Source organism: Apteryx mantelli, chromosome Z (assembly GCF_036417845.1).
Source record: "Apteryx mantelli isolate bAptMan1 chromosome Z, bAptMan1.hap1, whole genome shotgun sequence".
Classification (NCBI taxonomy): domain Eukaryota; kingdom Metazoa; phylum Chordata; class Aves; order Apterygiformes; family Apterygidae; genus Apteryx; species Apteryx mantelli.
In genome coordinates, this window is record NC_090020.1 from 25,835,172 (window position 1) to 25,848,165 (window position 12,994).

Here is a 12,994-nt window from a genome sequence, read left to right on the forward strand (position 1 = left end):
CCTGTCAAGTACCTGTGTGCGCGACTCAAGCAAGTGTGAACATGAAGATAATCTTGTAAATACAAATAAAAGCACTGCTTGCTACCCTGAGTTCCCAGAGAAAACCTGGCATTAATAATAAATGAGCCATCTTACAAAAAAGCAGAATGAAATAGGTACATTTTTGCTCAATTTTCACTTCTGACACTCAAATGCATCATCAGAAGCAAAAGTGACAAAAATCTCATCAGTTCTCTGTGTCAGTGCTTGGTAAGCTATAAACATCAGCACAAACACATTTGGGAGCTATTAAAAGAGAACTCAGATACCAGAGGCTGTGGGGAAAGCATCTCACACAGCAATATTTTCCACTGATGAGCAATAGAACAAGACAACTAAACCTCTAAGGTTTTAGCCTCTCCTCAGTAGAAAACAGCTTCCAGAGTTTCACAGCATCCTTGCACCTTAACATATAACCAGTTCATTTTCTCTTTAGACAGGACTGCAGCCAGAAGATTTGCCTTCTGAGTAACAAGAGCATGATGGAGAACTTTGTGGGGGATTCCTTCATTTCAGCAAAAAAAAGTTCATATTCCATGAATTTTGTTCTTAAACAGCTACAGGCATGGGATTTTAGACTGTCCTCAAAAGATTCAGTTAGTAAACAAGAAAAACAGTGAACAAGTGTCAGAAACTATAGAAGTCTGGATACATAATATTCACTAGCAGGTACTTTCTGTACTTTATGCAAAGTCCTGGTTATGTATTTGGCATTGTACAGCCAAACAGTAAATATCACTCAACTCACTACAAAGCTGGGACATCAAAATGCACCAGATAGGTGTTCCAGTTAAACAAAGTCACTTCCCTTTCCCATTCTTCTTCTCCAAACATGATGTAATTTTTAGAGAGCAGTGACAGGTGCCAACACAGAAAAGCCTATTTTGAAAGTTACTTGCTTACCAAAGTGTAATCACTGCTCCAGTTATTTTGGTCAAAACTAACTGTAAAACTTGGTGTTGACTTTGAAACCATTTACAACACTGTTGCGCTGCAGTATATGCAGGGCTTCTTGCAGGGGGGAGCATTATTCTTACCATGGTGAACATATAATTCTACATGATGAAAAGTTTCAGGCAAGTTTGATTTCTTTTCTAAATAACTTATCCCTGCCACCAGCCTCACAGCTCCTCTAAGGCTGGCTTAACAGATGACTGATACTTCTTCATATGTTAAACATTCCAGTTTGTCCTTTCTTCAAAAAAAAATATTAAATGGACTGCTCCGCTTCCCATATCCTTTTCATTAGGCTCACACAGAACTCTTCATATCATCTGTAAAATGCTGCAGCCAGAGAGACCAAAACATGACCCTGTTTCCAGCACACGACAGTGGAGCAGAGTCTGTTCTTCATTTGTGACACCAGTGGGAACTTCTGGGCTAGAGGCCTACTTGCAGGTTGCCAACTGAACTGCAGCAAGAGATCTCTATTTTGCATTTATCTTCTCTATAAGTCATGTTCTCTTTCTTAATACTGCTTAGGATTTCAACTGATTATTCCATGCTGTTCAAACTAAGGATAAATGATTATAACTGACTTTACAGCACAGTACTTCATTCACTGCACATGGATTTGAAAGACCTGACAACAATGTGTTATTTATAAATGCATCTGCTCTTTCTACAGATACCAGATAAAGACCAATGAAACCCACAGAAAGACTATGCAGACTTTACTGAATTGTGATTCAGAGCTACTAAAACAGTGAGTTTTATCAGATACACTCACTATTCGATATGCTATTATTTCTATAAAGCCAATATAAAAAAACTGCCATTAGGATTTGTATGTTACTATGCCATAATAATGGTATTAGATATAGCAAAAACATATAAAGCAGCAGAATTCCTGTACTAAATTAGAGACAGAAAAGGACTTAAACATGGCACAAACTTAAACTTAAAGGGGCACAAGATGTGCATCTAGTTGGAGAAGGTTAGTTATTAAGGAGGGTGTGTATGTGTGTGTGCGTGATTTTTTACATTTTATGTCTTAATAATTGAAGAATAAATAGGATATTTTAAAAACAAGAGGATAACAGCTTTGTGTAACCCATTGCTGTTCATCTGATTAATAAGCCTTCAGACTGACTTAAGTATCTTAACTGACTCGAAAAAATATCTTCCTCTTCCTCGTATCACAAAAAAGCCCTGAATTAGTCATCCCAGCTCTGCAACCTCTTGCCCAATAATTCAGCCATCTGATTGCTGGTGCAAGATACCTATGAAAGAACAGTCCACATCCTTAAGCATTTCAACTGTCCAGTGATCCAAAAACTATTCAATAGATTCTGCTATTTGAAGATACAAGGCTCTGGGACAGGAAGCTTAAACAGTCTCCTTTTCTGAATGAAGTGCTTTTTCTGAATAAAAAAGAACCCTTACCTTACTACTAATGCCATTCTGTTATCTGGAGGGTGTCTAGTGGATGCATATAAGCCTGCACCACAGTACATGTGGAGGTCACTCCTTAAAAGACATGTATACAGAGTTTAACACTGGATCCTAATTAAATCGTGAACTGCTCAGGTTTCAACACAGTTATATACTGGAAGAAAAAATCCAAAACATCTTTGGGGCCTCTGCTTAATAAGTCAGCATTTTCATGGATAGAGATGATGAAGAATAAGAAATGAACACGAATACAATGAAGACACTGACGTTACATTAAAATACCAGACAGCCTTTTTTTCCTTCTTGAAGGCAGTCCCTACTATAAGATGCATTCCAATGTCTCAAGGTATGAAAGTAATGTCACCATATATCCAGCTAGAAGGGCTACAAGGAGGACAATCTGATGCTTCCACGTTTGATCATATGAGGCTGTCATGAGGCAATGCTATACAGTCCACAGAGTAAGCATTACGAGTTATAGCTGAAAAAGTAGTTTTACAGTTGTGGGAGTCGGTAATTCTTTTATCTTCTATTCCTTTTTCTCCATGTGATATAAAGCTACTTCACATACTAAATTCTTCTTTTTTAGTGGGGAGAAAGTTTTAAAAGAATTTGCTGAAAAACTCTAAGAAATTTAGTGGATTAAAAAATTAGCTAATTCAAGCCTTATGATTATATTCAATTATATCAATGATAATATTTCACATATATTTCAAAATATACCTTAGATATACTCTAATAAAATTGGGTAACCTGAACACATTTTACTTACACAAATGCTATGGGGGGGGGGGGGAACAGCAGAAAAAATCATGTAGGAAGACCCTTGTCTGATAGATAACTAAAAACCAGCTCTGATTTAGTTATATTTATAGTCTCCTCAATATTAAACAGTTGGGAATTTTTCATAATAGCTTCCAAAAAGGAACTGGCCAATTATTCTGTTTCAAAGAGCAATGGAACTTTTGAATCATTCGCTACACAAAGCGGCGGCTAGCATGAACATTTATAGAACTTGTTACCAAAGTCATTCTGGTTCCTGGAGATTTGCCATCTTGGAAGGTCCCTCAGCAATTTGATTCTTCCCTCCTTAGTATCACTTCTGCCTTTCCCTTTACTGCCTTTCCCTGTACTTTGCCCTTTCCCACACTCAGCAACCCAAAATGTTTTTAGATTAAGGGGAAGAAAGCACATATAATGTTGCAGAAGAAATTTCTGAAAATGAACAGTGACTCTGGCATGATGTCTTGGCAAAATTAAAACACAAAACACGTTAGTCTTCCTCCAAAACCAGATATTCCTTTGCTATTAAAAACATAACAACCATGACTTATTTTGAAAGAATATAGTTAACTTACCTGTCCCTTTCCCCTACCCTAAAATAAAAAATTACTGTCATGTATGAAAACTGCCCATGCTTCATGCACAAAAATGCTGTCCATAAAACCTACTATTGCAGTTGCAGTTTTAATTTCTAGAGAAACACCAAAATGCAGTAATTTTTCCAGAGTAGAGAACCTATTATTTTTTTGAAAGTGGATTGTATGAATATTAACTGCGCAAAGGCTAGGGTTGCGCTTTTAATATATACTTTTCATAAAACCTCATTTCCACATTGCTATTTAGATCAAAATGCTATTAACTAGCACACAAAAAATCAGGAGGGTAAATTATCCTAAGGGGGTTTTGACAGAGAACCAGATCTCCTCTAAGAAACGTAATGTGATTTCCTGGTCATGAAAAACTAACAACTAGATCCCAGCAACACAGGCATTCTCATAACCAACGTATAAGACAACACGGGATAACGTTTCATGTCACCTACAATAATCCCAAGAGCTACATGATACATTATTGTGACTTTTCTTCCATAGGAAGTGATATGTATAGCAAATACACATTACATCACAATCAAATTTTTTTAATTCTTCTCTTTTGTAGGGAATGAGGATTGGCTATTTTTTAAAAGGCTCCTATATGGTTCATTTCAGTCAGTTCTATTTATTTTTTTCTGGAACTAAATTTTGCTGAAGTAAACTGCTTATGAAAGCTGTAGCTCTTCTGCATTTTCACAAAGATTGTATTTTTCTCTTGAGTTGAAGTCAGTTCAATAAGTAGTTTCTCCAGAGTTCAGAAAGTGTTTAAGTTAAAAAAAAAAAAAAAAAAAAAAAGGAAAAATCATTTTCCTTTTAGCTTTCCTTAAATGAAAATTAAGCTCAAGAGGCTGAGATATCTTGGCTCCTTTATCACTGACCAGAAACAATCAGATCAGTAGCTAATTAGGAATACTAGTTCATTTTAACAAGGTAGTTAGATTTGTATGCAGAACACATTTTGATGAATTGTATATCAAAGTATCAAATGAGTGTAACTCCTGAAACATATGGTTTTCTGTACTCTTAATTACATTTAAATTTACATCCAAAAGCAGGTTGACCTAAATTAAAGTCATTTAATTTTTACATTATCCTTAAATAAAGAAAAAGAAATCTAAGTGTGTGTTAAGATACTTAACTTTTGAGTGCCTCTTCCCAGTGACAAAAGAAACAAGAGTGAATTCATTTTAGAGGCTAGTTAGCTACAAAATCAGCAATTCAACAGTTAACAATGACAGGCAACCTCTCTCTACAAGAACAACTGAAAAACATAATCAATTTTAAGCTTGTTTTATGTTTATTGAAACCAAGGATTGCATGTGTCAATTTCAACTGAGATGAAAACTGCTGATTCAAAAATCAGTGTGACTCAAAAGATATTGCACACAAAATATAAGAAGTTAAAACGGTATGATTTGTACAAGATGGCCAACTATGGCGAAAGAAATCAGACTAATTATCACGAGGTCATAGGTAAAACACTGAAGTCTAGCGAGTCTGTGCATTTAAGTCATTACAGAACCAACATTATTAAAAACAGAGCAGTACTCTCAAACTGATGCTCAACTCATTGTGAAGAATGCAGCAAGCTCAAACAGCTCTCCCACTCTTCTCGCAGTCTTAGTACTTTTCCGTAGGAAGAAGCTTTCAAGGACTTTGGGATTTGCTCATTTTGTTGGTATGAAATAAAATTAAGCATGCCAAAATCTGAATGATGTCACAGCAATCTTATAAGTGGATTACATTAATCATTTATCAGCAAGGCATGACAATTCTTGAGTGAGAACAGAACCTGAGTTCATCCCTATTCATCACTCTTAGACAAAATGTACAATAGCTGTGGATATCAGAAACACAAAGAAGGTACAGGGTATTTAAATGTCCACTGAAATACAATGAAATTACAAGGCTACAGACTGTTTTTACACAGGATCTTTTATTTAATCCATACTTTTAAAATTTGCTGTAGGACAGATCAAAACAGGCAACCCTAAAATTATTAGGGGAGATTTTCTTCATCAGCCAGAAGGTAACTGCACAACATATAATTACTGGGAAAGCTGCTTATTAAGTCTTTCATTTTTTAAAACTAGTACTCAAGTTTTTAAACTGTTACAACGTAATTTAATACAAAAATGTTTTCTACACTTCTGGAGGTTATTTTTCTTCCTTTTGAGAGTCTAAAATTTTTCTTTTTTCTTTTTAAGATTATTGGGTTACCAGCTAAGGTAATACAGCCAATACACTCATATTTCAGTAATTTCTGGGGTGGAGTGAATACAGTATGAAGGATTTAAAAACAGAGCCCACCAGAACACAACCACTGTTTCCTTCACACAGCACACACTCTCTGTTGCAACATTGCCATCTGCCCCAACAGCACTCAGCAAAGTGAATTACTCTTTATATAAGTTCTGTAGGCAGACAGCTATAGTTCAGAGAAAAATCTTGCCTCTACCAGTCATATTTCATACTGGATAGACTGTACACCAAAACCTTTTGCATTCTGTTTGATATTTTTGAAACCCACTAGAGAAGCAGCACTTTGGTTTCAGAATTTCACACATTAGTAGTTCAAAGCCTATATATATTTAGTGTGTAGCTTTTGTTTTAATCACCTGATTTCAGCAGGGTTTAGATCAGATGGCATTCAGGGATCCTTTCCAAACAGGCTTGTCTAAAACAGGTGTTAAAAAAAGAAAAAAGAGGAAAAAAAACCCCCACAGCTCCTCCACGCATACACACAAAATGTGCCAACTTCCTGTTCCAACAGTAGAGGTAGTATTTATGCTCCTAAAATTCACCCGAGTCAGGCAATATATCATAGAATATAACCGGTCTCATCTATCCATCAGATTTAAGTTTGTTAGATAAAACTTTTTTACCTTAGCCTATAGAAGTCCTAGATTTATACCTTCCACTTCCTCCCCAATCTGTGATTGAAGCTCTTTCAAATGTTACTGTCTTTTTTTTTTTTAATGCTTTTCTGATTTAAATTTACCTGGTCAAGGAAGAGTTATACATAAAATTACAGAAGCACCAAGATTTCTAACAATATCTAAGTTCCATCAGAACAGGCATTATACAAGTATTCATTAACACTATCAGCAAAAATTGCAACTCATATATAAGAACGGGTTCAAAAAAAAAAAAGCCATCAAAAAAACCCCAAGCACATTAGAATAAAAGATCATATTTGTGTAAGTTCTAAAATTTCCATGATGTTGTGATTTATTTTTTCTCTTATTTCTGCTTAAAGTTACCTTCTTTTACCCAACTTCTAACCTCTTGCCCTCCTCAGTGCCCACCAAGTTTCCAGCAAAAGGTGTTTCTTGTCAGGAAAAAATTCTGACTGACCAAAAATTGGACAAATGGATCAAAAGTGGATCAGAAACCTCTTCTGCTATCTGCAAAAATGAAAATAATTGGAGAGAAACCAAATGATTTATTCAGCTCAATACAGGGACTCAAACCCATATCTCCTAGACATCAGTCCACTACCTCAACCCCCACTTTTTCCCCCACTCCAGAAAAGCAGTTCTTAGCAGTTCTTCCCATGGTATACGTCCCAAGCACAGAAAAAACAAAGGAACAGTGAGTTAATTTAGGGTAATAGCTCAGCTGAGCTTGGTAGCAGATGGCCAAGTTTTTTAAACGTCATGGCTCTGCTCTCCTGATGTTTTCCTGATCTGTGCTCATCTTTTGGAGCTCGCAGTTTGAAGATCAAATTCAGCAGGGACACTCCTGATGCTCAAAGAGGGTGCCTTGAAGGTTCAGAAAAGCTTAATTAGTTGAGAAACCAAATTACAGCTTAAAAGGATTCAGTCAAAACTTCAAGGATGTGTTGCTCATCTGGCATAACATTTACCCACAGGTTTTTCTGGAAGTCTCCCACTCTCTACTCTCACATTTTCCTCATCTGTGGGATAAGGTGGTCTTTGACCTACAGAGACTGATTTTTATTAATATGCTCATAAAAAAAAATAATGCAAGTACTGCTTAATCACTGCCTTATGAGCAAGACTGTACAGACTAAATAGACAATCCAATAACAGATGATAGCATGAGGGGGGCTACAGCACATGTCTAAAGTTTTTCTTTTTAAACATTCTGAATTCATGGTCTAAATTTCACAGAACATCTCCTCTGCCTTTTGCTAGATGACAGCAAAAATGGAAGTTCCTTGTCTGGTCTACCGCATCTAGACCTCTACCATGTTGTTTAAATATTTCCATTCCATTCCTTTCATTAGCATCCTTTCTGATGTACAAAACCACACTAATTATCAAGAAACACTTGTTCATATAGACTTATTCTTCCACTAAGTATTTGAAATCATACAGAACACAGTATAGGAAATACCTTGTAGGATGTGACCCTGTAATGACCACAGTGTAGACTAGCTGAACATAACCCAGCCCTGTAAATAGCAAGGCCTGAATCCCATTTTCCCAGTAGTGATAGTGGCATCTCCCTATTGACTCCCTGGAAGAAGATTTTCACTCTCTTTTCCACCCCTCTTCTTATGTCAAGACAGACTCCTTCGAACAGAAAGAGTCTAACTGAAAAATATCATCCTATGGTTCACTCAGCTACAGTATCCTTAACTAAGTCTTCTGCCATCTACAGTTGGTATTTTCCCATTATACTGTTCTTTGTTTCACTTCCTGTGCTTATTTATTTATTTATTTATACTTGTTATATATATTTTATGCATATTTATAAAATTTATTTATTCCTGTATTTATAGGAAGTATTCTTAAGAATTAGGATTATCATCATTATATGTCTGCATATGCGAAAGCAGCAAATGAGGATATTTCCCCATGCCCTCTCAGTAAAATAACAAACATAGAGCTTTTTTGGAAAACACAGTCTCATGCAGTGCAAATAGGAAAATACTATCACACTGCTTGCTTATCAAGTCAATTAATACTATGAAGCAAAACCAATCAATCTCTTGTTTTCAGAAACCTTTAACCCCTCTACAACACATATTACACACAACCTATTAGAAATAAAGGAGCAGAGGGTTGCTTGCCAGACCTCTCATTACGTAGAAATCTTCAGCTTCTGTGAAATGAGAAAAGCAAATTTAAAAATGCATTACTAGAACATCAAGGTTTGACTTAAACCTAGAGTAATAGGATCTTGTTTAAATTTAAGCCTCAGTTATTCAAGCTGCACTGCCTACAGACAACATACATTAAACTATCTGAAGAATTTCTAATTTTTTTTTCCTGAGAGAGGATACACAGAAAACATCTAATTCTTCTCAAGCATAATCTAGTGTAAATCCAGAACAGCTGCAGCCAACAGCAGTCAACTTGTGTGCAAAGGGGGGGAAAAAATCCGAATCTGGTCTGAACTGCCTAGGCAGAGAGATGCAAGTTAAAAGTTTTAGCTCTAAGTTTGATTTTCCTTAATTTTGTCAACTTGAAGAGCTCAAAATCTATAACTACTTTTAAAGAAAGCTGATTGTTAAGTTTTAGATTCTAACCCTGACCTCACATGCAGTAACACTGCAGAACCAATATAGCATATATTTTCTCAGCTATTATTTCTGGGTTTACTATCCCATTTCTCTGATTTTGTTTGCCATAAACATTAAGGCACACTTACAAAACCTAAAACCAAGCAACACTGCAAATGACTTAGCATGCTGGCATATTAAAAACATAAAACAAGAAGCTGAACATTTCTTCCCCCCTGCCTCTCGTGCCAGCTTCAGTGCTGGTAGGCACTGCTTACAACAGCAGAAGGTTAACAATGTTTCAAAGATGCACATAATTCTCATGCTGCAGGCTTTTACTTCTTCCTTTTAATTTAAGAATGTAAACATTGTACATGACTGTGGCTTAAAATAATATCAAAGAAATCAGAAGACAGTTACGGAATTAAATTAAAATTAACTCCAAATAAATTTCATTCAAATCTTAAATACAAAGTATTCCAGCTTCTGATTACTATTGTTTATTGGATAGATTCCCACAAACTTTAGCATCAAGATTTTTCCTATTTAAAAGCATTATGTATTCTTAACATTCATATACAGTAAATAAGATGTTCATGACTACCTCTAAATATCCACATCCACTTTCCCCGCCCCAGAAGAATGGGGGCACAATTGACTATACCAAGCACCTCCTGCATCCATTACATCACCCCATCCAACATCACAGAATTTCTTCCAAAGCATTACTTTGTATTCTTTTAATACACATGAGGACAGCTTTAACAAATAAAAAATTGGGAATGTACTTATACTCTTCCCAAAATGTAAGGGCTTACCAACTTATCATACATGAGTGTTTAAAAATTATACTATTAGCATAAGAAATTGTGAAAATTATTTTACATTAAGTAACTACAATACTGAAAGTTATACTAGGAAGTATTTGTCTCTCTCCCTGCTCTCCAACACATCAAAACTATTCTTTCTATCTAACTAGCTGTACCAAATCACTTTCGCAGCATTCTTCCATTTTATGGTCAAAGGACCAATCCATGAACATCTTTATTTTAATAGGCTTCTAAAAGACTGACCTTGCATCTGTTAGAAGACAGAATAATAGACAGAAAAACATTATAGTTATTTTAAGTGAGGACAATGCATTAATGCAAGACAAATGTATTGCTTCAAGCTACAACTAAAAAGGTCCAAGAAAACTTGGACCAATGAACTATAGGATTCATACTATACAACTAACCTTGAACAGCCAGCAGTTTGTAAATCAGTATGGCCTCAAAGCTCATCTGTTTTTCAAATTCAGATTACATTTTTTTACAGTGAACACAAGCTGCTTCTCCTCTCTTTCAGTCAAATTCTGTTTTATATTTCACTCATTAGACATCCATAAAGCCCTTCCCAAAGTGCATTAGAAAGCTGGATTTGCTGGTTTTGCAGCTCCCCATGATCTTGCGTTCTTATTTACTGGACACTTAAGTTTTCAGTATAAATATACACTAACACACAGGTGCAGTAGAATTCCGTGTTAACTGTTCTCCTTCAGTAAAACACAGGTCACAAAGTAAAAATGAATCAAATATTTTTAAGACTGTAGCTCCTTCATTCAACAAGATTTTCAGTAAACTCCCAAAGTTTAAAGAGTTGAGAAACTGAAGAATATAAGCTGCGTTTTGAACTGACTAGGAAAAGGCTGTATGTGCACCATTAGAAATTAAATTAAAAATAGTAACAGGTAAGCAGTCTTCCTCCCCTCTCCCTTCAGATTAAAGCAAAAGGTAAATATGCACCTCACTTCTAGTTATCTGCATATCACTAAAATGTAACAGCTAGAAAATAAATACATTCTTTGTCCTCACCAGGGTTTGGGGAAAACAATGCATCACATACTTGTTTCAGCCACAGGCTGCAGAGACAGGGTCGGCCAGTGCAGATTTTGACAGCAATGCAGCAGAATCTGAAGTACTGTGACTGGAATATTTTCCAGGGCAAGTTGGTCGGGACCTAAGGGCCACATCCACGCAGCAGAACCAAAACTGCAGCCGCTTGGATACAATCTTGTAAGCTGGCGTAAGGTAAAGCCTATCAAAGACAAGAAAAAATGCTACATGCCCAATCTGCCCTACACCCACGTTAGCTCACTCTTAATGCATGCAGAGTCAGGCAAAAGCATCCATGCCGTCCGTTTCCTCGGCAGCTATGAAAACAGCCGTCTCTGTAGTGCACCCTCTCAAATAAACTGCAATTCTACAGCCCAGCAAAGCCACAAGAGGGGAAAGCAAAATGATGCTGTAGTTTTCCAGCCCAGGCCCAAGTTCCCAGCCTCCCCTGAAACGCAGATTTACACATCACGAGAGCGAAGTAAGTCTGGTGCCTATTAACGCTGATCTTTCCAGAAAGAAGGGAGAATACGTATGGCTGCACTGATCAAGGATGTGGCTGAGGCAACGCACAGCCCCACTGCACCGCAGTCGGCGCAGCTGCTTTTCCGGAAGAGAAGATCGGGGGTGTCCCTGTTCCCGGAGCCAGTATTCGACCCCAACAGAGGCTGCCTCCCCTCGCAGCTCAGCGATGGGGGGCGCGAAAGGGAAATCACCGACCCCAGAAGGGGGGCCGGGGCGGCGCAGGCCCCTTCTGCCAGCCGGGGCCGCGCAGGGGGCCGGCAGGCGGCCCCGCTCCCGCCGCCGCCGCCCCTCGCACCCGCGCTGCGCCGCGGGAGGGCGGCGCGGGGGGCAACGCGGCCCCGCACCGCAGCGCCGCCCTGCAGCGTCCGGCAGCGCCACCGGCGCCCCGCCGCGCACACGGCGGCTGGCGGAAGGCTGGAAAGCAAGGCGTTCACACGTTTCGTGCCCTTCGCTGCGGCGCGGCGGCGGGCGCTAACGGACGGACGCACGGACGGACGGACACACAGACCCGCGGCCGTTGCGCGCGGCCCCCCCGCCGGCGGCCACGTCGACCCCCGCCCCGCCGGCCCCTCACGCCGCCCGGCTGCGGCGGCGGCGGGCGCCTTCCCCCCGCGCCCGCGCAGCGCGCTCCGCACCTGGGCGCGGGTGCGGGTCCGCGCCGGCCCCCTCAGCACGCGGGGCGGCTCCGGCCGGGGTGGCAGCGCCGCGGGGGGCGGAAAGCCCGGCAGCCAGCCTCGCCGCCCGCCACCGCCAGCTCCACCATCTTCCTCCTCCTCCCGCCGCCGCCGCCGCCTCGCCCCGGCCCCGCCCCGGCCCCGCCCCCAGCCGGATCCCTCCGCGGCGGCCGCCGTGGTGAAGCGGCCCCGCGTGAGGCGGCGGCATGGCGGCCGCGGCGGGGCCTGCGGTGAGGTGGACACACGGCGCCGGGTGCCAGCGGAGAAGCTCGGCGCGCTTTTCCCCCAGAGCTCCCCTTTCCCCCCCCATTTCTTTCACGCATCGTCATCAGAAAGCCCTGAGCTTCACGCTCGGTTTTGTTTGGGTTCCTTCCCGAAAACGTAGAGATGCTTCTTGAGTCTTGCAGACCGCGCTTGTGTGAAATTAACTCTTGGGCAAATGTGAACAGTCATTTTTCAAACTGAACGGAACACGTTTAAAAACAGTAAATCAAACAAAAAAAAATCCTTAGTGCCAAGAATAGTCCATAAAATTTGTAAAATGGAGCGAGTCTATGAATGAGTACCGTCTGCTGAACGTTAAGTCAAAATCCTGTGAGGGCGACAGCTTTCTGATACACTGTTTATGGTAACCCATAA

The 12,994-nt window shown here is 39.6% G+C and overlaps 1 long non-coding RNA gene across 1 annotated transcript; it reads right to left on the minus strand.

The window, feature by feature from the left end:
* Positions 1-5,099: 5,099 nt before the first annotated feature.
* Positions 5,100-12,434, minus strand: LOC106484417 (uncharacterized). The gene is made up of 4 exons (XR_010886984.1): positions 12,317-12,434; positions 11,136-11,358; positions 8,856-8,882; positions 5,100-7,573 (listed from the first exon to the last, which is right to left on the minus strand). It is a non-coding gene; the product is annotated as an uncharacterized lncRNA (long non-coding RNA).
* Between the last annotated feature and the right edge of the window lie 560 nt (positions 12,435-12,994).